Raw genomic sequence first — 26,704 nt, 5'->3', positions numbered from 1 at the left:
TTACTTTATAAAGAAAAAAAGTTTATTTGGCTCATGGTTGTGGAGGTTCAAGAGCAGGGATGCCAACAATGCTTGGGCTCTGGGGAGGACCACGTGGAGGATGGTATCAGTGGTAAGAGTGCATAAGATGGGGAAGAAGAGATCACAAAGACAAACAGGAACCAAGAGACTGGGGTGTGGCCAGCCTTGTTCTTTTATGATAACCCTCTCTCAAGAACCAACTGAAGGTCTCACAGAACTTCCTTAATCCCATCGAAGAGCAGTACCTCCAATGACCTAGTGGCCTTCCATTAGGTCCCACCTCTTCTTTTAACATTGCCACACTGGGGACTAAGCTTCCCACACATGAACCTTTAGAAGATAAACTACCTCCACCACAGCAGGAGATCACTAAACTCTGAGTTTTAGACACCTTGGACGAAATCAGGACTGCACAATAGTTTCAAAGGCTCACTGCATCCTTGGTCTAGAATCCCTCCTTCGGTAGCCTGTCAACTGCAGGTGACCAGCAGTTTAACTCTTTAACACTCTCTGATAAGCAGGACCCTAAGCCTCTTCTTAACCTTGTTGTTTCTTTCTTTCTTTTTTTTTTTTTTCCTCTAAAAGGGCAAGACACTATTTTAGTCACTGTTTTGCAGGGAGAAAAAAATGCTGTTTGTCCTTATGATTCATTTTGGTGGTTTTTGGGTGATGTTGTATTGATTCATGACAACTCACTCAGCATCTGGTATGAATTAAGTGGGACTTTCTCTTGGTGGCAGTAAAACGAAGATCTTAAACAAGGCTAACATTAAGCAGAGGCCTGGTGGGAATTTAGGAGTTTGAGCAATCTTTAGGGCCTGAGAGTCAGTTCAGTCAGATGCTGTACCGTCTCAGCAAAGTTAGCCATAAGCGACATGCGGCTGCAGGGTGGTGCTGCTTGTGACATAATGTCTGCTTCTCACTGTCACATGGATGACTCCTTGCAGGTCAAATAGCTTCCCATAATGAGGTGGTATACTCTGCAGCCATTATCTCAATTAGACAAATGGAGAAACTGAGGCAGGAAGTTGTGATGAATTTCACATCAGGAGCCAGATTTTCTCTGGTTTATTCCAGGAAGTCTTCCACAGAATCCCAGAGGACATTCAGTGGTTTTTAATGAGGGATGATTTTGCCAACCTGAGGGACACAGGGCAATGTCTGGACACATTTTTGGTTGCCACAGCTTGGGAGGTGCAGCTGGCGCCTAGTTTTGTGTAGAGGGCAGGGCTGCTGCTGGTCATCCTGTAACTCAAACATCAAGAATTATTAAGCCCACAGGTCAAGAGTGCTGGGATTGGCAAACCTTGCTCTAATCCAAACTGACCCCAAATCCCAAGTGATGTGATGATTGTCAGGCTACTAACTGACTTAATGGAAAGGTCTACCTACAGTGAAAACATGAAAAATGATGTGATTTTATTCTGTTTAAAAAGAATATGTGTCTTGCCTAGACCTCAGTCTCTAAACACCATTCTCCACTAAAAGGAACCAGGGCTCCTGAGCAATGGCTGAACCAGGCCTGGAACCAATGAATGACGAAGGCATCAGAGACCACAGGGCTCTGTCAAAAGGACACAGGGAGCTGGGTGCAGTGGAGCATGCCTGCCATCCCAGTGGCTCAGGAGGCTGAGGCAGGAGGATCATAGGTTCAAAGCCAGACTTAGCAATTCAGCAGGGCCCTAAGCAACTTAATGAGATCCTGTCTCAAAATAAAAAAAATACAAAGGATGTGGCTCGGTGGTTAAGTGCCCTGGGGTACAATCCTTGGTAGCAGAGAGAGAGAGAGAGAGAGAAAGGACACAGAAGCCAACATGAAGGGGTTGTCTCTGGCCAAACACAGAATGATTTGAGAAGCAAGAATAATGCAACTATGTTTTAAAATCCAAGTCTGCAAATTGAAAGAGGAGCTTGTGATAAAAAGGTGAAAAGCTACCTCAGAATCATATAACCTGTAGACTGTTTCCTTTATTAAAAAATAATGCTTCAATTACCTTTTTGTTTTTATTTTTTGGTACTGGGGATTAAACCAGAGGCACTTTACCACTGAGCCACATCCCCACACCTTTTTATTCTTATTTTTGAGATAGGGTCTTGCTAAGTTGCCCAGGTTTGGCTTCAAACTTATGATTCTCCTGCCTCAGCTTCCACAGGAGCTAGGGTGACAGGTGTGTACCACCATGCTTGGTTCCTTTTTAAACATAGGTAGTCTCATTTTTCTTCAGTATTATCAACAATGGAGGGAGTGAAGCCTGTATTGCCTCTGTTGAGCTTGTGTGATTAACTTCTCTAGAAAGAAAACCAGAACGAGGATGCGCATTGATCACGTAATCACTGTCAAATCATGATTGAACACATACTCTGGGGTAGTTGCAGGGCTGGTGTGGGAAAGAGAAAGAAAGAGCCAGATCTGGGAGAACAGATGATTGCAGCACAGATGGACACTCCATGATAGGCTGCTTCAATTGGAATCTTCCCTTTATAACTGAAAACCCAACTCAAATAAATTTAAACAATGAAGAGAAATTATACACTCATATAGTCAAGAAGCCAGATAGTGCTACTCAAAATATGGGCCTCAGACTCAATGGCCCACAAACTGTTTTTCCTCCACAATGAGAAAACTCCATTGTTGAAATATCCATTGCATGATCATCTTTCTATAAACTTCCTTTCCTCCATTGTTGATAATGCTAAAGAACAGTGAAAATACCTTCATTTAAGAGATGATGGGAGTGGATTAGGCAGAGGGGAGTGAAGGGAGGAGAGGGGGGTATGGAGGTGGAAAAGATGGTGGAATGAGACAGACATTATTACCTTATGTACATGTAGGATTGCACAAATGGTGTGACTCTGCATTGTGTACAACCGAGAAATGAAAAGTTGTGCTCTATTTGTGTATGATGAGTTGAAATGCATTCTGCTGTCATGTATAACTAATTGGAACAAAAGAAGAAAAGAGGTGATGAGAGTACATTTTTTTTTTCATATGGGAAATCTCTACAAGCCTTATAATTCAATTTTACCGTAATTTATGGAAGTATTAGTCAAGAAAATAACAACAGAAAGACTGGAAATAAAAAATAAAATCACTATTATCACAAATAGTTTAAAAAACAGTGGTCCAGGGTGGTCGGGCTGCCATTAGAATCCTCTGATGAGCTTTGACAACTCCTAATGTGGGGCTCCTTCCCAGAGATTTTGGTTTTATAGGCCTGGTGTGGGGCTGAGGCATGGCTGTTTTTGGAAGCTGATCAGGTTCTTGTAATGTGTAGCCAGAGCTGAGAACAAATGGTCTGGATTCAGGGTGCCCTCAGAGAAGCCTTGGTCCAATGGTCAGGAATGTCATCAAGGCCCAGTGTTCTCATCACACTAAATGATTATACTAGAAAAGAAGAAAGATCTCAAATCAATGCTCAGCCTCTACCTTAAGAAACTAGAAGAAAAAGAGCAAATTAAATATAAGGTAAGCAAACAAAGAAAACAATAAAGATCAAAGAAAAAATCAGTGAAATGGAAAAACAGAAGAATAATTGAGAAAATCAAAGAAACCAAAAGCTGGTTCTTTGAGAATATCAATAAAACGGATAACTCTCTAGCTAGACTAATTAGAAAAAAAGAAAATACAAATTACCAATATCAGGAAATATGTTAGATTTCTGTCACTGTGATTGAATATCTGAGATAATCAACTCAAAAGAAGGAAAAATTTATTTTGGTGCATTGTTTCAGAGGTTTCAATCTACACCAGGTGCAATGGTGCACATCTGTAATCCCAGCAGCATGGGAGGCTGAGGCAGGAGGATCCTAAATTCAAAGCCAGCTTAGGCAATTTATCAAGGCCCTAAGCAACTTAGCAAGACTCTGTCTCAAAATAAAAAGGGCTGCAGATGTTGTTCAGTGGTTGAGGATCCCTGGATTCAATCCTTGATACAAAAAGAAAAAAAGAAGTTTTAATCCATAGTCACTTGGTTCCATTGTTTGGGGCCTGTGATAAGGCAGAACATAATAGTGAGTACTGAGAAGTGAAGCTGGGGAGCTTGGGTTCCACTATTCCCTTCAAGGGCACCCCACTCAATGACCTAACTTCTTTCCACTAGGCTGAAACCCTCTACTGAAATCTTCCCAGTAACACCAGTCTGTCAACCAAACATTTAGCATATGGGCTTTCAAGAGAACATATAAGATTCAAACCATACCAGGAAGGAGAGGGGAGACATCATTACAGATTCTACAGATATTAAAGGAATAAAGTTGACATAAACAACTTTATGTCAACAGATTGATAACTTAGGTAAAATGGATATCTTCCTTGAAAGACTCAAACTACCAAAACTCATTCAAAAAGAATGCCCTCTACTTATAAAGAAATATAATTTGTAGTTTTTTCCCCAAACTGTCATTGAAACAAGTATTAACCAAGACACCAAAAACAAACACATTCAAGAAAATATATGGGAATTCTTAAAATCCCACTACCTGCTAAAAAGGAAACAGTTCTTAAGACATTAATCACTCATTGTCTGCCCCCGAAGCTGTTTTTTGTTTGCTTGTTTTGTTTTGTTTTTATGTGCTAGGGACTAAACACAGGGCCTCCTCACACATGCTAGGCAAGCATTCTACCACTGACCTACACCTCTGGCCCCTTTACAGATTTTTTGAAAAATAATTATCCTCACTCAGAATCTGGCCCTTTAATAGCCTTAAACTATACTGTATGATCTCCATGGTTCCAGGTCTTTGAACCCAAAGGGAGCCATTTAGCCTGTTTCTGGAGTTTGGCTTGAAAAGGTGTGCTGGAACTAATCATTTACTCTCTTAGAAGGTTGGTCTAAGAGATGCAAAGTGAAGGAATAGTTGACTATAGGAGCTGAGGATGGAGACTCTTATCAATCAAGTAGCTGTAGCATGGAACCATGAGGAGAATAGAAAGGTCTGAAGAGGTGAATGGAGCAGATGCATAGGTACGGGCAGAAACTGCCTGAGAGAACAAACTCACTAAGGATGAGGGAATACCTCATGGGTCTGTCTTGTGAGGCCTAAAGAATGAATGAATTCATTCTTTATAGCTGAGCTACACTGTGAGGACTTTTTCTTATAGCCAAAACCACCCCGACTAAACCATTTCCCTTCCTGCAAGTTAAATCCTTGGAGTTAGTTCTCAGCCTAAGGATACCATGGACTACCTTCTTCATTCCTGAAGGCCTCAGAGATTTAATTGGTTTCTCCTTTCTTCTTCCTTCCTCCCTTCAATCCTTCCTTTCTTATTCTCCTTTCTCTCTCTTTCTGTCTCTCTTTCATGTGTATATATTTGTTCATTTAGAAAAATTTAAAATGGAGGCATAACATACATATAGTAAAGTACATATATCTGAAATTCATTATTTCAAGAATTTTTATGTACACACTACTGTGGTTTGGATGTCTCCCAAAAGCTCTCTGTGTTGATGCAGAAATGTTCAGAGGTCAAGACTGGATTGTGAGAGCTGTAGCCCCATCCATCCATCCTACTTTCAATGGACTGACTGGGTAGTGACTGTAGGTGGGGGTGGGGGTGGTGGCTGGAGAAGTTGGGTGGTTGGAGAGGTGCATCTTCCCTGAGGCCTCTTCCCCCCCTCCTCCCTCTCTCTGCTTCCTGGCTGCCATGAACAGAGCAGTGCTCCTCCACCATACCCTTCTGCCATGACGCTCTGCTTCACCTTGGGCCCAGAACAACAGAGTTGGTGCACCATGGACTAAACCTCTAAAACCATGAGCCAAAATAAACTTTTCCTCCTCTAAGTTGTTTTTGTTAGGTATTTTGATCACAGTGATGAAAAACTAACACGTGCATGTGCATGTGCATGCACACACACACACACACAATTTAAGTACCACCCAGACAAAACATTTCCAATACTTTTCCTTTTCTCTGTGGAATTGCAGATCATATTAGAAACAAGTGGTTGGGTTGTCCATTCACTATAGACTGAATTGTGTTCCCCAGAACTTCATATGTTGAATAGTTAAGTTTCAGTGTGACTTTATTTGGAGATGAGGTCTTTAGGAAAAATTAACTGAGGGGCTAAGTATGGGGTGTCCTTATAAGAAGAAAAGAGAATCCATAGGATTGGTATCCTTAAAAAAAAAAAGAAAAGAAAAGCCAGCACTGTCTCAAGGAATACACAAATGAAAAATCATGTGAACACACAGTGAGACAGTGGATATCTACAAGCCAAGAGAAGAGGTCTCAGAATGAAACCTAACTTGCCAGCACCTTGACCTTGGATATCCCTGTCTCCTGAGCCATAATAAAATAAACCATTTTATTTAAGCCACCCTTTTAATGTTATTTTGTTATGGCAGTCTAAGCAGACTAACACACCATGTGCCCTATATCAAAAAGAGAGGAGAAAGAAATATGTAACATAAAACTACCCTTGCTGGGAGCTTGGGCATCTGACCCACAATCCACGCTGGTGATGGGTGCCCAGCATGGAGTGGGAGGAGAGTGCTAGTTGACAGCCTGGAGGGCGGGCAGTAGAAGTCCAGTCCACTTCCAGGCTGACTTGGACAGATTGTAAGAAGATGTTTGATCCATTTGGAACTGTAGTTAAATGTCAACCAACAGCCTCTCACCCATCTGTCCTTGAGGAAGTGCTCCAAGACATCCCAACAATCCAATAGAGCCTCATTTTGCGTTCTTGATCCAAGCGTGAGCCTGGTGGGTAGACCCATCTGAGCACTGACTTGTTAGGAAAAACTAATCCACACCTTGGAATGAACCACAGCAATGTACCAGCCAGCCAACAATGAGCCTTTGAAAACAACGTACTGGTATAGCCACAGCTCTCCCTGGTATTAAATAGCAGCCTCCCTTACCTGAATATTGGTAAAACTTTGGCCAGAAGTATCTCAGAGGGGTGAATCTTGGTACAGACCCCGCCTTACTTCTTCATTGTCCTGTGGGTTATCCCCTTAGCAGCTTCTGTGTCCTAAGAAGGCCCTCTCCTCCCAGACTTGTCACTCCAAACTTGTCACTGTGTATTAATGTACTAATGATAGAAAGCTTTTCATCCCTTTCTCTGCAACTGCATGTATTTTAATCTCTAAAATGGAGTTTTCATTTCTTTTTTGTTGTGTCCATGATTCCTCTTATTTTTCTGCAATGTTGCAATGTAGTCTATTCACTCACCTGCAACACGATGCCCCATATATTGGTCAGCTTTTTGTCTCTGTGATGAAATACCTGAGAAAATCAATGTAGAGGAGGAAAGACTTATTTTAGTTCATGGTTTCAGTCCATGGTTGTCTGGCTTCATTGTTTTGGGCCTAAGGGGAGGTAAGACATCATGGTCGAAGGGTGTGGCAGAGCAAAGCTGTCACCTCATGGTGACTGGGCAGCACAGAATGAGTCAGGAACAGGGACAAGATATACCCTTCAAGGACATGCTTCCAGTGATGGATTTTCTCTAGCTAAGCTCCACTCACTAAAGTTTCTACCACCTCCCAATAATATTATTAGGCTATGAATCCATCACTGGATTAATCCTCTGATGAAGGTAAAGCCTTTGTGATCCAATCACTACTCAAAAGCTCCACCTCTGAACATTGCTACATTGGGGACCTTCAACACAGGAGCCTTTGGGGGACATTCCAGATCCAAACTCTAACACCCCCCATAGAGGACTTCTTGTGCTGCCGTGGTAGGAAGCAGGGGAAGGATATACCCCAGACTCCACATGGCAGGTCCTTTGAGACCAAGTGAAAGGATGCAGTCAAGGAGACATTGTAGGGGCTTCAACTCTCCCCCTAATGTTTTCTTTAAATGGGATGACAGGGATTATGTGGGTGTTATTTATTTATTTATTTATTTAGGTGCTGAGGATTTGAACCCAGGACCTTGCATATGCTAGGAAAGCTGTCTACCACTGAGCGACCTTCCCAGTTCTCTATTATTCTTTATGCCTCTTTGTATATCATATTTAATAATAGCTCTTACCAGGTGTGGTGGTGCATGCTTGTAATCCTAGTGGCTCATGAGGCTGAAGCAGGAGGATCATGAGTTCAAAGCCAGTCTCAGCAACTCACTGAGGCCCTAAGTAATTCAGTGAGACCCTGTGTCTAAATAATATATTTTTAAAAAGCTAGGGATGTGGCTCAGTGGTAAAGCACTCCTGGGTTCAATCTCTGGAATAATAATAATAATAATAATAATAATAATAATAATAATAATAATAATTCTTTAAAAATTAATAGAAAGAAAAGTCAGTGTACAAGAATGTCACAATGTTGAGCAAAATTCACATTGTATTATGGTGCAGAGACTGTCATCTCTCTAACCTGGCCAGGTGCTCCTCCTCTCCTCTCCTCCCAGGGAGGCCATGATACCAACAGGGGCAACTTACAGATTGGGTCCTTTGATGCTGCTGGAACCTCTTGGCAAGTGGGTTCAGAGTCTTGGGAAATGCAGGCCCTGGCACAGAGAAGGAAGCTTGGGCATTTGCTGGAGTCCATAGTCTCCATCAGAAGTGTAGTGGGGCCTCTTGAACCCATCAGAAAGGAGGTCTGTGGTGGATATGGGGGGCCTGGGAAGAAGCGAAGTAAGCAACAAATAACAACAAACAAGAACTCCAAACCTGTCCCTGGTCCTTGGGTGACAATGGAAGAAAGGGAGCCACCCTACTCTACCTCCCTGGTCAGTTCTTTTTTATTTTTATTAATTAATTTATTTTTGGTACCAGGGATTGAACTCAGGAGACCTTAACCACTGAGCCACATCCCCAGTCCATTTCTAAAATATTTTATTTAGAGACAGGATCATACTGAGTTACTTAGCACCTCGCTAAATTGCTGTGACTGGTTTTTGAATTCACAATCCTCCTGCCTCAGCCTCCTGAGCCTTTGGGAGCACTGGACCACCCCTCCACTGGCCCTAGTCAGATCTTTTTTCTTTCCCCACAAAAACTTTGCCAGCCTCTTAGCTCAACCCTTGCCCCCACCTCTCTGAGCAAACACTCCCTTTCCCATGCACCAAGCAAAGAGAACCCCTCTGGTTCTTTCCACTTCTCCTCTTGTCCCCATCCTGCACTTAATCCTCTGCACCTACATCCTTTTCTCCCTATTTAAAGCCAGTCCCTCCCCTGAGTTCTCCCATTTCCTCCTGTTGGTCTGGGACCACAAAACCAACGTGTCTCTCCCATGTCTTCAACTTCTTTCCTCCAGACAGTGTCCTTCTCATTTGCATTTAAACATGCTCAAGTCTTTCCCATCTGGGCTAAGTAGCCCAGAATAGCCTGAAAACTTTTGAAAACACTCCATTTATTATTGTTGTTATCATCATCATCATCATCATCATTATTATTATTTTATTTTGTGACATTGGGAACTGAACCCAGGGGTGCTCTACCACTAAGCTACCTCCCCAGTCCTTTCTATTTTGAGACAGGGCCTTGCTAAGTAGCCCAGACTAGGATGAAATTTGCAATCCTCCTGCCTCAGGCTCCTGAGATGCTGGAATTACAGGCATGCACCACTGTGCCCTGCTTTCTATATTAATTTTGAATAAATATGCAAGACATGTCTTTGTGAGAAAGAGTCATACATATTGTGGAGGGATTTTGGATCATGATCAGATTGTTCTGTTTCTTTTTCAGGGAGAGGAAAATCAAATAGTTGCATAATGGTATCACCCAGGCTTTGGGCTTCTGGAGGAAAATTTAATCAAGGCCCTCCTGGGATATCTTCACAGTCATTTCTAGAAAGTTTTGTGTCCTTTATGCTTTTATGTATCTCCTATTTTTTTTAGTCCATTCATGCTGCTAGAGCAAAATACTATAGACTCAATGACTTATAAACAACAGAAACTTATTATTCACAGCTCTGGAGGCTAGAAATGAGATCAGGGTACCTGCACAGTCAGGTCCAGTGGGGATCCTCTTCTGGGCTTCAGATTTGCTGATTCCTCATTATATCCTCACATGGTGGAGAGCAGAGGGAGGAGGAGGAGAGAGAGATACCTGGAATCCTTTAATATGGGCACCAACCCCATTCCTGAGGGTCCCATCCTTATGACCTAATCAATTCCGAAAAGTTCTACTTCCTAATACTTTGAGGTTAGGATTTCAATAGATGAATCTGGGGAGACAGCAGCTCTCCCCTCAGGCCCTGCCAACTCCTCACAAGAGCCAGCGGACTCTCTTCAGTTTTCTTCATTCTCAGCCTCTTTGTACCACTTAAAGTTTTGGGTCTTTTCTCCCTTGAAATCTTCCCTTTCCTCTCCATCTGTGGATCTGCTCTCTCCGGGCAGCTCACATACACAGGCCTTAGCTGGCTTAGACCTCCTAAACTTCTCTTTCTACCCCAATCTGGGGACCTTGTCCACTCCATGTCACCCTGGCACAATTCAGCTAGGGGTCCCTATCCTCTTGAAATCTAGGCAGCCATCAATCTCACAAATGGCAGAACTCAAGGCTTCTCCAGGTTTCTTCTGATTCCCAGGAACTCGGGCCTCATCTTCTCTTCGTATCTGGCTTCCTTGTGTGCTGCCTGTCTGCACCAGATTGAGTCTGATGGACACCTAAACCTTTTCTTTGCTTTTCTCACAATTTAATCACACTCCACTGTGGGGTCATTAGATTGTGCCAAGGATTTTGGAGGAGAGTGGTATTCCAAGTCTGGAGGTCTTGTTGGGCCTTGCCCAGCCTCCCACCATCTTGCTTTCTTTCCTTCCAAGTTTCTCTTTCCTACCTTTAATTTGTTCTGGCAACTCCTAAGTCCTCCCCATCATCTGAAGCATCTTCATCTCCTCTGAATCTCAAGATCTGACTGGGCCCCTGGAGAGTGGGAGTTTCACCATCTAAAGCAAGATCTTAGCAAGCTCTTAGCACGACATTTCCCACACAAAGTCAATTTCTTAACAGAAGTTCTGAAACCAACTATTAATTAAAAAAAAAAAATTCTCCACCTTGTTTCAGCCCTGCTTTTTGCCCCCTTCAGCTTCAGCCCCACATATCCCACAGGAACCTCAGGCTCATCTTCCTTCTGTTTAAGCCAGACTTTTCCCCTTCACTCTCATGATTGGCATTCCCCTCTGACCAGATGCTTGGGGCTCCCTGACTGCCACCTCCAGGCCAGTGTCATTTCTTACCCAGGTAACCGTTTCTGGGCCACCCCTCCCATCCATCCCCAAGGGGTACCATAGACCTCCCCAAATACAAATCTGGTCTCCACACAACTCTGCATCCTCCTCCTCCAGGTTCCCACTTTTCTGAGTGCAGGTGACTCCCTGTTGACCTCCCAGCTGTCGCTCACTGCTCCCCACCCACTGCCTTCTCTCAGCCTCCTCAGGGGACCTTGCTTTCCTTCATTCTCTGGGCCTGTGCACTGGGGTCTCCTCTTTTGCTCTACCTGTCCATGCACAACCCCCCCAATCCTCTTGCTATCTTAGGCTTGCTTGTTAAGCTCACATTCTCTGTCACTTGTTCTGGAAATGTGTCCCTGATTGCACACTTAGAGCTAAGTACCCTTCCCACGATGAGTGTGTGTGTGTGTGTGTGTGTGTGTGTGTGTGTGTGTATTAATAGCACCTTCTATAGTCATACTAATATAAACACTATTGATTTAATTAAATATTGTGATATTTACAAGATGAGGAGAGGAAAGGTGTGTTTGTGTGGTGCACGGGAGTGTATGGGGGAGGGTGCTGCAGTCCGGCTGGGCAAAATAACCGGGAGATGACAAGCAACTTGAAGGTTGAAGCGGGAACTGCTTTATTGCGGGGGAAACTCAGCGGGAACTGAGTGGGAACTCAAGGTAGCAGGCACCCAAGGTAGCAGGAGCCGCCTTATTGCAAAACAGCAGAGGTATATATACCTAACTGGTTACATACAGCTTGACTCAATTAGAATCATCCAGTTATGGCAATCAGCCAATAAGGAATCTCCATCAACTTAAAGGCTCAGTGGCATGGCTTCAAAAACCACTCCTCCTGGCAAACTGCCAGGCGCCATCTTGTCTTGATTTGCGGTCCCCAACAGGAAGGATAGGGTATATGATAGGAGAGAGTTTAATCTTCATCTTCCATAGTAGGAAGTCAGAAGTTAGATGATGATTCAAATAAAAATTTAAAAAAATAGTCGTATAAGCATGGTATTTAGAATGACAGAAGTAAATACCAAAATAGAAATTAAGAGTTTGACCTTTCCAGAACTGGATTAGGAACCGTTACTATTAAACTGGTGTTTACAACACAACTAATGAAAGAATTAAATTAGGAAAATAAGTGAAACAGATTGAATTTGAGCTGCTTTGCTTAGAGTTGGAGGGCAGACCTTGGCCCCTGCCTATCCCTGGGACTCTCAGAGTGCCATGGGAAACTGGATGGATCCCATGGGTCTCACACAATTCTCCAGGAAGAGTGAGAACCATCCAGTGCCTTGGGTGAGAAATAGCCACTTTAACAACAGCCACTGTCTGTGATTCAGGATGGCAGCACTTGGTTGCGTTTAGTTTCTACAAAGAAGCCAATGCAGACTTCTCTCTTTTGTGGCTAATCAATAGTCAAGAATCTGGAAGCTGGAATCTCCCAAGGCCATTGTGCCTGAAAACTATGAATCATCCCTTGCCCTTCACCTCCTGTGGGCAGCTGTGTCTTTCAGATGGTTTCTTTCTCCTCTCCACTGCTAACTCTTTTTAAATTTGTACTAGGAATTGAACCCAGGGGCCCTCTACCACTGAGCTACACCCCCAGGATCTTGCTAAATTGTTGAGGCTGATCTCAAACTTGCAATCCTCCTGCCTCAGCCTCCAGAACAGCTGGGATTATAGGCATGCACCACAACACCCATCAGCCAGAGTGGTTTCTGCTGGCTGCTCATGAGCCTTCCTGGTTCTTCATAGAGATTCAGGGAGAGTATCTTCAGAAAGAGCCAGGAAAAGAGCTCTGTTCCCAGAGCTGTCTCTAACACCATGAATAATTTTTTTCCTGACAAAATCTTGGCCATATTAAATCAAAGAAACTGCATATTTTGATTAAGTTATTCCCAGGCCAAGTTTTTACATAGAGTCTCAGCAATGTCAAGGCATGATACATAATTATAGTATCTTTAAATTAAGAAGAGGCTGTGTGAGGATGCTAATGCAGCATACTGCCCTTAGAAAACTTCCGAGCTTGAATTATGGAGAACAAGAACATCTTTTTACTGTATTATTTCCAGTGACATGTGAAGGTAATCTTTGATAAGTCTTAGAGATATATATGTATTTATACAATCTGCAAAAAAGGAGCTGGGTGTGGTGGTGTACACCTGTAAAGCCAGCAACTCAGAAGGCTGAGGCAAGAGGATCACAAGTTTGAGGCCAGCCACAGCAACTCTTCAAGGACCTAGCAACTTAGTGAAACCCTATCTCACAATAAAAAATAATAAGGGCTGGGGATGCGACTCAGTGGTTAAGCACCCTTGGGTTCAGTTACTGGTACAAAAAAAAAAAAATAGCTGGGGATATAGTTCTATCTGATAAGTGCCCCTGGGTTCAATCCCTAATAACAAAACAAAACAAGACAAAAACTGAAAGAAAAAGAAAAGAACAAAAAAGGTTTTACAAAGCGATAGGAGAGTTGCATGACATGACTACATGCAAGTCTTCCCCAGACTTCTAGAACACCTCTCTTTGTGGAATTTTTTTTTTAAAGAGAGAGAGTGAGAGAGAGAGAGAGAGAGAGAGAGAGAGAGAGAGAGAGAGAGAGTTTTTTAATATTTATTTTCCATTTCTCGGCGAACACAACATCGTTATTTGTATGTGGTGCTGAGGATCGAACCCGGGTCGCACGCATGCCAGGCGAGCGCGCTACTGCTTGAGCCACATCCCCAGCCCTCTCTGTGGAATTTTTAATATTGAAGGTTTTTCCTTTTTTGTGTGTGCATGGTTTTATTTTTTATTTATTTTTTTTAAAGAGAGAGAGAATGTTAATATTTATTTTTTAGTTTTGGCGGACATAGCATCTTTATTTGTATGTGGTGCTGAGGATCGAACCCAGGCCATACAAATGCCAGGCGAGTGCACTACCGCTTGAGCCACATCCCCAACCCCCATGGTTTTATTTTTAATTAATTTTTTTGGTACTGGGGATTAAATCTAGGGGTGCTTTACTACTAAGCTCCATCACCAGCCCTTTTTATTTTAAGATGGGATTTTGCTAAATTTCTGAGGCTGGCCTCGAATTTGCAATCCTCTTGTGTCAGGCTCTCAATCACTGGGATTATGGGCAGGCGTCACCATTCCTGGCTTAATTTAAATTTTTAAAGACTTTATTTAGAACAGTTTTAGTTTACAGTAAACTAAAGAGGCAGGGGCTGGGGATATAGAGTGCTTGCCTAGCCCATGTAAGGTTCAGAGTTCAATCCTTAGCATCACATTAAAAAATAATAATAAAATAAAATAAAGGCATGCTGTTCATCTATAAGTATAAATAAATAAATAAATAAATAAATAAATAAATAAAATAAAGAGGCTGCTACGGAGAGTTCCCATATTCCCCTTCCCCAGATATGCACAGCCTCTTCCATTATCAACAGCCCCCACCCAAGCCCATAGTTTTGGTGCATGCTTTGTAAAACCTTTTTTTGTTCTTTTCATATAGGTTTGGACAAACATATAATGACATGTGTCCACCATTACAGTGTCACACAAAATGTTCACTGCCTTATTTAGATAGAAGTCTTATTTTGAGGTGTACCCCAGGTTTTTCCCCTGTATCTAAAAACTCTCACTCCAAGATGGGTATGGAGGTGCACATGCTATAATGCCAGCATCTCGGGAGGCTGAGGCAGGAAGATCACAAGTTTGAGACCAGCCTCAGCAACTTAGACAGGGCCTAAGAAATTTAGCAAGACCCTGTCTCAATCAATCAATCAATCAATCAATCAATCAATCAATCAATAGAACTGGGAATGTGGCTCAGTGGAAGAGCACCCCTGAGTTCAATCTTTGGTATGTCACACCCACTGCTACTCCCAGGACTGAGCTCTGTCCCCACTCCAAACATACTTGCCTAGACTCACAGCAGCCTTAGGACAAAAGGGACAACTGATCCAGAAGGAAATATCCCAAGGTTGGGCCAACTGCCCTCTGCCCCGGAGATTTGGAATGGGGACACATAATGACAGGGTCAGTTAACATATGTAGGCACCACACTTGTTAGGGATATGAGAATATTGGCTGGTCTGTAGAGCCAGTGGGGTGGGAAGCAGATGTTCAGGGAAGCAAGGAGATGACTCTGTCCTGAGATCCAGAGACGGCTGGAGGCAAAGTCAAAAAGAGAGACCAAGTGCTGGGCTCAGTGGCACACACCTATAATCCCAGCAGCTCAGGAGGCTGAGGCACAAGGTCGGTGAGTTCAAAGCCAGTCTCAGCAACTTAGCGAGGCCCTAAGCAGCTTAGTGAGATCCTGTCTTTAAATAAAATATGAAAAAAGGATGGGGATGTGGCTCAAAGGTAAAGCGCCCCTGGGTTCAATGGCTGCTACCAGGGGTGGGGGGGCAAGTGATGGAGAGATGGGGGGAAAAAGAGATAGAGATATAGTAAGAAAAAAAGAGAGAGAGATGATGCCAGGAAAATCAGAGAAGAGACAGAGGCACATATTGAAAAAGACAGAGGGACAGGAAGACCCTGTTCTGGCTGCCCCACATCTCTGCCCTCAGCCCAGGATTCTGGGAGCTGGCCCTGCTGCTCCACTTCTTAACCTGGAGGAAGGGACTCTGTCCCTTGCATCTGCACATTCCCTGGTGACTCAGCCACCAGACAGTTCTTGGGCTGGTGGGGAGCTAAGCTGCTGTTGTGTGTCTGTTCCGGTAATTTATTTTTATTCTTTTTGAGGGTGGGGATGGGCAGTCAGTGCTTTTTTTCCCCCAAAGGGATGGGAATTGGCATGTCAGTCAGGATAATAAAACTTGCTAAGTATGTCTCTTTGTTCAGACACGGTTCCCTGCCATCTCCAGTCATGAAGTCAACACTGCTGTAGGAGTGACACTTAAGTGACTGGGTTTTTATTTTTGTCCCCAAGGTACAAAAAGTGCTGCCTACTTTCTTAGTGAGCACAGGATGGGAATGTGGAGCAAGGCTGGGGAGCACTCAGGAAGCTCAGAGCAGCTGGTCCCGGGCGGAGGCTACCTTGCTGATCTTTGTGGAGCGACAACCCCAGGATGACAGATTTGATGAGTGTTTTGTCCATCAACTCATTGTCATAGTAGGTGCTCAATAAATACAGGTTGAAAGCATAAAATTGATGTCCCCAGGGAGGTATACCGGCCACAGCAACAGGAGTGAATGGGAAGGTAGCAGGGACTGAGGATGTGGGCTTCAGGTCTCCTCCACTTCCAGGTGTGTCTCTGGAGGCACCCCCCTTTCATGTGGCTGACAATGAAACACGCCTGGGGAGGGTCCAATACCTGGACCCATCATGGACACTTGGGCTCGGGGGAAGAGAGATTAGGCCGTTCAGAGGAAACCAGCTCACTAGGCTGGGATCCAGAGAGCGGACCTGAGACAGGGACCCTGGCAGCCCTTCCCTCCTCATGACAAACACCATGCTGGGCTGATGGCCTTCTCTCCCTACTTCCCATCCTATACCCTTCACTTTCTGGGGGCCCTGCACGTACACATCTGTGTCTCAATTCTTCAGGGAGAGGTGTCCAGGCCGAGCCTTATCCAGTGGCATGTAGGGTCTGGGAAGACTATTCCTTAGGTCACCAAGAGGCCTGCAATGTCCTAGAGCTGATGCTGCCCAAGATGGTGGGGCTACAACCTCCCAGCTGCCCTGCCAGCCCTGACCTTCTGGCAGGGGCTGAAGCTGCCCTCTGATCACTGATGTTCATCTGCTCATTGGCCACCTGAGTCTGGGAGAGAACAGGGGTGGGCGGCCCACAGTAGGCGACCCATAACCAGGGGTAGAACAGTAAAGTGCTCTTCCTTCCAGGGGTCCTTCAGTCTCTGGGTCTCCCTGGAGTCTGAGAGGCATTTTCCTGAGTTTCCAGGTTTGAGATTTCCTTCAATTATCTTCCTGTGTGGTTGACATCACTGCTGGCTTCGGGAGTCCTGGGAGACATTTTTCCCTTAAGGATTGGATACTTTTCATCCCATTGTCTCACGCATTGACTGCTGTGAAGTTCAAGGCTGTCTTGATCATTAGGCTTTGAATATGAGGTGTCCCTAAAAGCTCAGGAGACAATATAGCATGAGAGGTAAAACGATTTGATTAAGAGTGTAACCTCATCAGTGTGTTAATCCTTTTAATGGGTACATAATTTGCATGGATGGATGTACTTGTGATAACTGTAGGAGGTAGGGTGTGGCTGAGGAAGTGGGTAACTGGAGGTGTGCCTTGAGGATTATACCTTGTCCCTGGCTCCTCACTCTCTCTGCTTCTTGGCTGCAGAACAGATTGGCTTTCCTCCACCAGGCCTTTCCGCCAGCATGTTCTGCCTCATCTCAACTCCAGAGGGATGGAGTTGCCTGATCAGGGACTGAACCTCTGAAGCCATGAGCCCAAAATAAACTTTTCCTCCTCTAAGTTGTTCTTGTCAGGTATTTTAGTCACCACAACGAAAAGCTGACTAACATAATTAAGATCTTTAAAAATTGCCTGTTTTTTTCTCTTTCAACTTTGGGAGAAATCTTTATTTTTATACCAAGCTCAAGAATTATAGGTGGCACATGCCTATAATCCTAGCATTTGGGAGGTGGAGGTGGGAGGATCCCTTGAAATCAGCAGCTTGAGACCAGCCTGGGCAACATAGCAAGACTGTATCTCAAAAAGTAGATCAATAAAATAAAGTCTTAGGGTTGGGTTGCCTTCTTGATTGGTACAAAATGACCAATCTTAGTTCATTTGAAATATCTTTTACTCATTTATTTTACAACTGTTTACTGAGTGCTTACTATATGCTAGGTACTAGTTTAAGTTCTAGGGAGACAGCAGTAAGAAAATAGGTAAAACTTTTGTAAGAGACCACCAAGAGACTGACTCATGCAATTGCAGAAGGGGATTTATTGAGGATCCATTCCAGCGGGCTGGGGCTCTGTGCTCACTCAAGAAGGGAGAGCAGCCCAGAGCCCAGGGCAGAGGTGAAGCAGTGCTTAAGTACACTTTTTGGGGAGGGCGGGGGCTTTATATACATCAGAACAAATCATCATGAGGCGCTAAAAAATTGAACAACAACTCTGAGACATGATTAGCACATTCATTGGTGGGAACAGGTCGGGCGGGGTTGATTGGTCACTCCTAAGCGGGGTACACATTTAAACTGATTGGTTTGGGCCCTGAATGCCTACGTGCCAAGCTACACAGGGTCCTAGGTTATTAAACAACTAAATGGTCAGTGGGGCATTGTCTTAACTGCCTCAGGAATTTCAGGTTCTGTGTGCAGTTCAGAAACTTTACAATACCTAGTCCTTTACTTTTTAACTCAGGCTTTGCAGCTTAGAAACTTTACCCTTTCACTTTTTCCTTGTGGATTTTACAATTGTGGGGTGTGTGTGTGTATGTGTGTGTGTGTGTGTGTGTGTGAGAGAGAGAGAGAGAGAGAGAGAGAGAGAGAGAGAGAGACCGCGCAAGTGAGCAGGGAGGACAGAGGGAATATCCAAGTTTTTGATTACAGATTTTGTTCTATTTGGTTTATCCAGAAATTTAAGGTTTGTTCGCTCTGCCCCACTATCTTCATGTTCTATCTTCATGCTTTAACCTAAAAGCCTGGAATTGTCTCTGCTTTCTTTTCATCTCTTCATTAATATCCCCACTTTCCACAGAGGTTCCGCTTGTCTATCTTCTGTTTAATAATCCAATTTCCTGGGTGCCTGTTCATCACAGCTTTCAGGGACAATCTAATATGATGAAGCACCCACCTGCCCTGCACGTCGTTGGTTGTCTGATCTTGCTGAGAATAGGTAATAACTGTGTTCTAAAATCACCTTGCATTTCATGTGAGAGATCTATCTCAGAGGATGGGGTTATCAATATGGTTTTTCTGCTTCTTTTACTTCAATGCTCAGTGCTTTCTCGCTGGGATCAGATTAATTTTCTTCCTCTTTTATTTAGACTTCCTTGCAATTCACGTGTGAACCCAACAAGAACAAGTGGATGTTAAAAAAAGTTGCTAAACTTTGCAGTGTGTATGTGTTCAAAAGAGGAAGAGGAGAGGAGGAAAGAGAGGGAGGGGGGCAGACCATTTAAATAGTGTCTGAGATTCTCCTCCTTGTTCTGCTCCTAGAGACAGATTTGACTCAACTCTGCATCTCTCAGTGGTTCTCACGTGGGTCCCATGTGCCTCTTACACTGGGTGTCTCATCATGAGACGTGTGACTCTAATGTCTAAAGAACTATATTTTTCAAACAACATGACCCACAAAGCAAACCATCTACTTCATCTGGTGCTCAACCAAAGAAACAGCCATCTGTCCTCTTTTTGGAAGCAAAACTGGCTGAGCTGGATTTTTGATCGTTTGGTACTGTGTAGTATAGAAATTTATGGGTAATTTAAAGAATTTGCATGAGTAATTCTGACCATATGGGATAAAGTTTTACACAGAGATGTTAGAATCGATCCTCAGATAAGATATGACCCCATTGTACTAGACTTGTCAACCACAGTGTCTGGGAGGCTGTACCCCTTCTGACTGACTCTAGTGGGCAGACATCTCCGCCAAGAGCCTCCACTTTATAGATCTCTGACAATCTATGGCATGACTTGGTACAAACAGAACAGATGAGCTAATCAGATTCCTCTTTTCTGGGATATGTACATGAAAATATCTAAACAATGAGGCCATTAGCCATGGGAGCTGAGGCTTCAAAGTCACATATTGTCATTTCTGTAATACCCTAGGGGCAGCTCTATTCAGTGTGGGAGGGAATTTGTAAACACAGTTCATTAACTGAACATCCATTTGGTGAGGACACTCAAGCAGCCCTTCAGAGAAGCCCTCTGGTGAGGCGCTGAGGCCTCCTGCCAACAGCCTTGCGAGTGAGACATCTTGGAAGCAGATCCTCCAGTCCCCGCCAAGCCTTCTTCAACCACCATCTTGACTACAACTCCATGAGAGACCCGAGCCAGAACTACCCAGCTAAGTATTGCCAAATTCCTGACCCATAAATGTGTGAGATTGCAAATGTGTGTTGTTTTAAGTCACCAAGTTTGGGACTGATTTGCTACCTCTCCCTATTATTCACAGCTAGAGTGTGGTCTGATTGGTGGATGCCCATGCATTAGTAGTTGGTTGGTATTTTGACCATCAATCCTGCGGTTGAGTGATGACATAGGGTAGTAAGTGAGAGGAGACCAAACAGTGGAGGCAGAAAGATCAGCAGCAACCTGGGGAGGCCTGAGTCGCTCATGTTATTTGGAGGAAGACAGAGCAAAGATCTGCAGCCCAGATTAACTATGGTCTTGGATCTTACTGCATCCCAACTTCTATGTCCTCACTGTAAATGCTACACAACTTGAGCCTACATAGGTGAGTTCTCTTCCTCTCTTCATCCATAGCAATTCCAGACCTGAAGCTGGAGGGTTGGGCTGTTGTCCTAGTTATCTTAAGTGGGGTGGGCACAGGCCCTGGCCCACAGGAGGAGTCACTTTCTCTGTATCCTTAGTGCAGTGGTGGATGCACCCTGCCCACTGTTAGTCTCTCCAGTCAGGTGGGATGGGGCTGTGGGAACAGAGCCCTCCTCTCTTTCCTTCCCCTTAGGAGGGGCTAGAATGTATGGATTCAGGCTTCTGAGCTTGGTTCCTCCTCCTTTGTTCTGACTGTGCTTGAAGGTTGGATGTCCAGGGCATTTTCATGGGATTTAAGGATAGAGGTGCCAGAATCTCAGGTCATTCTAGAAACATCCAGAAAGTCAGATATACAGCAACTTTTTGGGTCATCTTCCCTTTTAGTATTAATTACAAAACCTATGAAATACAAAACTATTTAAAAAACCTACCTAAACAATACAAAATATGAAAAGTGAATACCCTCTTCCCAATCTTTGATTATTTAGATTACCCCCAATTTTTCTCTAATACAAATAATCCTTTGATGTGGTATGTTTGTTCACATATCCAAGTCCAACTGAGCTGGGATTTCTAAAGGATGAACTGCTGTAAGTCTACATATTTGATGTTTGGTAGGTTCTTTCAAATGGCCTTCAAAAAACTACATCTGCTGGGTGAGATGGCACATGCCTATATTCCCAGCAACTCAGGAGGCTGAGGCAGGAGGATCGTAAGTTTTAGGCCAGCCTTCGGCAACTTAGCAAGGCTCTATCTCAAAAAAATAAAAAGGGCTAGGGATGGGGCTGGGGTTGTGGCTCAGTGGTAGAGCACTTGCCTAGCATGTATGAGGCACTGGGTTCGAGTCTCAGCACTGCATATAAATAAATAAAATAAAGGTTCATTGACAACTAAAAGATATTTTTTAAAAAAGGGGTGGTGGGTGCTAGGAATGTAACTCAGTGGAAGAATACCTCTGGGTTCAATCCCTAGTGCCTTAACAAAAATCTACAAAAAAACCTACTAACATAGAATGCCAGCAGCACATGGGAGGTCTCTTTTCTTTTCCAGTGGTAGATATTATCAGTTTTTAAACTTGCATTTCTTTGATCTCTAGTGAGCATAAATCTCATTTCTCAACTGCTGACCATCTCAATTGTCTGCTCTTGTGAATTACCTGTTCTTATCCCTTGACCATTTATATATGGGGCTATAAAGCTTTATCCTTTGATATGAAGGGACTCTATGTATTTTAGGGTTATTAGGCATGTTGCACATCGTGTCTATCATTTGTCCTTTATCTTTGTTGTGGTCTCTATCTCTCTAGAATTTTTCAATTTTTATGAGGTCAAATCTGCTTTTTTCCCCCCCTTTAGGGCCTCTAGATTTTGCTTAGAAAGGATTTCTCTACTCCACGAATATAAAAATATTTTAACCTGTTTTCTTCTAGGACCTCAATCATTCTGTTTGATAGTGATACCAAATTGTCCTCCATAAAGGTTGTGCCAATTTACATCCCATCAACAGTAGAGTTCTCCATACCCTTGCCAGCCCTGAGCATGGGCAATCTTTTAAAAATCTTTGCTAATGATGAGCAATGTGACTCTCATAGTTGTTTAAATTAGCATATCTTTAATTATGAGTGAAAACCAGGATCTTTTCATATGGTTATTAGTTATTTGTGTTTCTCTCTCTGTGAATGTCTGGTTATATCCTTGTCCTGGTTTTCTTTTGGCCTGTGAGGCTTTATCTAATTGATAAAGGGCTCTTTTGTTTATAAAGGAAATGAGTCCTGCCTGAGTCCTCACCTGTGTGGTGAATAATTTCTCCCTCAGTTGGTCCTTATCCCTGTAACATGTTGCCAACTGGGTGGTGGGATGAGGGAAGAGCAGCCCTTGTCCCACCTCACCAGTCACCTCACAGCCGCCAGGGCCTCTGCTGCTTCCTGTCCTGACCCTGCTCTTTACAGGAGTCCTCTCCTGATCATAAGGGCCGGATCATTCACCTTCAATTTATTCCAGCTATTTGCCTTTCATTTTTAAAGGTTCTTTATTCCTCATCATTTCTGAGCTGAAAACATCCCTCTGTGTTTTCTAGCCCCATTGTAGATTTTAAAGCTACATATTTTTTGATCATGTTTAGAGATTTGGGTTGAGATGGGAAAGTTGGAACAAGTGTTCAAGTTGCCATCTTGATTCACTGTCTCCCTTGTTATTTTTCTTTTTAATATACAAACATATAACTAATATCTCTTGTTTTTTGCAATTTTTAAATTTGTTTTTCTCCAAACTTATAGTCTTGGAAACATGTTATCTGCAAACAATGATAATTTTACCAGGATTTGACTAACAAGCTTGTATTTGTGAGTTATATAAATGGGATGCCCAAGCAGGCATTTTAAAAATTTTTTTTAATATTTATTTATTTTTTTTTTAGTTTTCAGAGGACACAACATCTTTGTTTGTATGTGGTGCTGAGGATCGAACTGGTGCCACACGCATGCCAGCCCAGCACGCTACCGCTTGAGCCACATCCCCAGCCCAGCATTTTTTAAATTAAAAAAACAAAAATCAGCTGAGTGTGGTGGTGCACGCCTGTAATTCCAGCAGTTCAGAGGTTGAGGCAGGAGGCACGCAAGTTCAAGGTGAGCCTCAGTAACTTACTGAGACCCTACCTCAAAATAAAAAAGAAAACGGGCTGGGGTGTGGCTCAATGGTTGAGTGCCCCTGGGTTCAATCCCTGATACAAAAATAAGTAAATAAAAATAAAAGAATAAAAACAAAAAATCAAAAAACAAAAATTGACTTCTAGCCTTAGGCTACCAATGGGTAGGTAGGTGGTGGGCTGGATGCCGGGTAATGGTTGTTGCAAGGCAGAGAGAGATCACCAGGGGGCGCTCTTCACTGGAGAAGCAACAGAACGGTCTCAAGTGTGCTTTCTTGGCCATTCATTTACATTATATTGACAATCAACAGATGAAGCCTAGGTCCATTTGGTCCTCCATGTTGGAAGCACTGTGGTGTCCTCTTGTCCTTTTCTTGTGCTTTTTCTTTTTTTTTTTTTGTTCCATCCTTTGGTCCTTTCAGAATCTCTAATTCTCCCCGGTCATGCCCTTATCCATCCCTACCTGTTTCCTTGCCTTTTCCTGTGGGTTCTACAGAAAGAACATTGGCCCAACGAGGCATTCCAGAGAGAAAGGGTTCAAGGTACAAACAGGTTGAGAAACCTTTACAACCATGCCAACCCTTTAGAAATGGTCTGGCATTTTAAAGAGACAGGGGATAGATATCTTGGGTACAGACATCACTGTGCAGCCAGTACCCCGTGTCAACATGAGCTCTGATTTGTATATCCCTCCTTAGCACCCGGGAGGACCAGTGTTTGCCAGGCCTTGCTGTGGGGAATGCTGGCTCTCAGGCCCCTGGGTAAGAAGTGATCAAGCAGTGTTATTCCTAGTGACTAGGGAAGTGTGATGTGTCACTCACACAGGAAGTTCCCAGAGTCAGGCCAGGGAGCTCTCTCTTCAGAAGGCACCTAGAGTAGAAGTGACACATCTTACCACCTCCCCTTGCCCCACCTGATCCATAAGAGAAGCAGAGTCAGCCACAGGAGCCCAGATGGCAGGCCAGCCACCCAGGCCAGCATTCCCAGTCTGCTCCTTGGGGAATTCTGTCTTCCCAAGATGGTAAGCTGAAGCAACTTGGCCCCAGGGGGACCTGGGAGAAAGTTAGTGGAGCAGCACCTAGACTCCCAGGAACTGCTGAACAACCAGGCCTTCCAAAATCTTCTTTCCAGGGCATTGCCATTAATGTGGTTCAGTTTTTATGACTCCTAGACTTTGGATCTCTCCCATTCAAGCTTCAAACTCCTGGGAGACAATATCTGATTAGCCTACAAGGATTGAAAAAGCATCATGAGGTAGGTTGACACCGGCTTGGCTTCTGGGATGGGAGGGGCCCAGGCAGACTCATGGTTCCACCCTGGAACCAATAAAAAGGCCTCTGGAGATTTGCAAATCTCACTAAAAGGAAGCAAAGGCCCCTGTGAAAATCAATGGATGGAGATTTAGTTCTTAGAAGATCAGGCTTAGAGCAAATAAACAGTAAGAAGTTGGTTGTGGCTCCTGGATCTGAAAGCTGGGCCTTGAGAAGATGGAGGATGCCTGTGGCCACCCCAACCAGACTGGCTTGAGAGGAGAGGTCAGGCTCTGACAGAAGCCTCAGTGTGTTCAGAAAACTGTGTTCAGTGCTCCTTTTAGAGTATCATGGGCTTGGTCCTTCTTAACACATTCTATTCTTGTATTTATGAGGTTTAGCAATAATGGACCCATTTAATAGAAAGAATAACAGCAAAAATGGTAGCCAACATTTAGGAAGTGATTCCTAGGGGCAGGCACAAACTCACAATGTGGGCATCATCATCTACATTTTATAGATAAAGAAACAGAGGGCTGGGGTTGTGGTTCAGCCATAGAGTGCTCGCCTAGCACGTGCGAGGTCCTGGGTTCGATCCTCAGCACCACATAAAAATAAGTAAACAAAATAAAGGTATTGTGTACATCTAAAAAATAAATATTAAAAAAAAGAAAAGAAACAGAGCCACAGAGAATCCACTGACTTGCCTCTTCTTCACAGCCAGGAAGGGTGGGACCCAGATTTCTCTAACTCCAGGGTCTTATTATTTTTAGCCAGATAGTCCCAAATTCCCAGGCTCAAGTGGATCCTCCTGCTTCAGCCTCCCAAGTAGCTAGGATGACAGATATGTACCATAGTACCTAACTACAATTCATAAATGTGAAATAACTTTATTATAGTATACTGGTGCAACTGTTCTGAATTATTATTAGTTGTTGCTAATCTCTTACTGTGCCCACTGATAAATTAAGTTTTACCATATGTATGCAAATATAGCCAAAAGCAGAGTTTATATAGGGTTTAGTACTGTTTGCAATTTCAGGCATCCACAGATCGTCTTGGAACCTACCCCTGGTGGATAAGGGGGGAATATAGTACTTAAGAAGGTCTTCCCTTGTTTTCATGCATGAGTTTGGTCAAGAAAATAGGCACTGTAGTCCCTGGTGAGGGAAGCAGTGCCTGAGTTGTTTTCCCCAGGGGTGATACCAAAGCTCAGGAACATTCTTGACCAATTTTTTAACATTCTTGACCGAACTTGCAGGTGAGTCCTGGAAGCAGAGGCTCTCCTGGGCTCTCCACTCAGACTGAGCTGTCCTGGCCAGGATGCAGACAGAAAGGATGGAAATCATGACACTAGATGTCTTTTAGTTGTGTACCAAGGAGTCAGAACTAAATCAAACATAGTCTTTGCCTCAAGTGACTCAAAAACCAGTGAGAAGGCAAACTATAATAAAGTCAGCTCTACAGTTAAGAAAGAGAATCCTTGAGAATCCCTGAGAACAAAGTGAAACTCAAGCACAAAGAGGAAACAAACAGAAGGTGTATCAAACAACTATTTGCAGTGCTGCACAACAAATGGCCCTATAAATTCACTGGCATTTATTTCTGGCTCATGTGTCTGCAAATTGTCTGGGGCAGCCCTGCCAATTTCAGCTGGGTGTGACTAGATTGGCTCCTGGGCACAGGCTTGGTGGAGGTCTGTCCTGTCTTTCTCACTCTTCTGAAAATAAGAGATACCCAGGGGGAAGCATTGCTCTTGGCAATTGCAGAGGTACAAAAGGACAAGCTGTGCCACTGAGTCCATGTCAAGGTTTTGCCCTGGGACATGTCTCCAAATATCTCATTGGCCAAAGTCAGTCACAGAGCAAAGGGACCTGGAGGCAGCCTTTGGGGATTGCCATAAAGCCAGAAGATGCCTACTGTCTGGCTTGGGAATTAAGTGGATAGCAGACTGCCAGAGCTATTGACAAAAAATCTTTTTAAAAAAGATTGGGGGTGCGGGAAGGCTTGAGACACATTCTTCCCACAGTAAATATTTGCCAAACAATAATCAAATCTCACAGAATGCTTCACAGAGGTGGCATCATTTGACATAGGCCTTGTCAGAGAAGTTGAATTTTTCCCAGTGAAGATGGGTTAGGACACTACCTTCAAAGAGGGGTGTGTATGTTGAGAGGCGCTGTTAGAATAGCAGGGTGAGTCCCCGAAGTGTCCTTTCTTTGAATATATTATTCTCTAGGCCTCCACCCCTGCCATTTTCTTTTT

At 43.6% G+C, this 26,704-nt stretch overlaps 1 long non-coding RNA gene across 2 annotated transcripts; it reads right to left on the bottom strand.

The window, feature by feature from the left end:
- On the bottom strand, positions 1 to 26,704 carry LOC120886784 (uncharacterized). Of its 2 annotated transcripts, XR_013439404.1 has the most exons (5): positions 9,911 to 26,704; positions 8,409 to 8,588; positions 7,196 to 7,249; positions 2,839 to 3,406; positions 1 to 1,266 (listed from the first exon to the last, which is right to left on the bottom strand). It is a non-coding gene; the product is annotated as an uncharacterized LOC120886784 (long non-coding RNA). The 2 variants fall into 2 exon arrangements; XR_005729881.2 differs by having other exon boundaries at positions 1 to 3,406.

This window comes from Ictidomys tridecemlineatus, chromosome 5 (assembly GCF_052094955.1).
Source record: "Ictidomys tridecemlineatus isolate mIctTri1 chromosome 5, mIctTri1.hap1, whole genome shotgun sequence".
NCBI classification, from domain to species: domain Eukaryota; kingdom Metazoa; phylum Chordata; class Mammalia; order Rodentia; family Sciuridae; genus Ictidomys; species Ictidomys tridecemlineatus.
The sequence above is the reverse complement of the archived record's forward strand: the minus strand, read 5'-3'. Positions and strand labels throughout refer to the sequence as shown.